Here is a 268-nt window from a genome sequence, read left to right as displayed (position 1 = left end):
ACACTCTCTCTCTCTCACACTCACACGCACTCGCACACTCACGCACACACGCGCACACACTCGAGCACACACGCACTCACACACTCACACGCACACACTCGCGCACACACACACACACTCACACGCACTCACTCACTCACTCGCACACAGACTCACACTCAAATCACACACTCAAGCGAACTCGCACTTGTATACTCACACACACACACACACACACACACACACAAACACTCACACACACGCACGCACGCACTCACGCACGCACGCG

Source organism: Sinocyclocheilus anshuiensis, unplaced genomic scaffold (assembly GCF_001515605.1).
Source record: "Sinocyclocheilus anshuiensis isolate Anshui unplaced genomic scaffold, SAMN03320099.WGS_v1.1 scaffold14200, whole genome shotgun sequence".
Taxonomy (NCBI): domain Eukaryota; kingdom Metazoa; phylum Chordata; class Actinopteri; order Cypriniformes; family Cyprinidae; genus Sinocyclocheilus; species Sinocyclocheilus anshuiensis.
The sequence above is the reverse complement of the archived record's forward strand: the minus strand, read 5'-3'. Positions refer to the sequence as shown.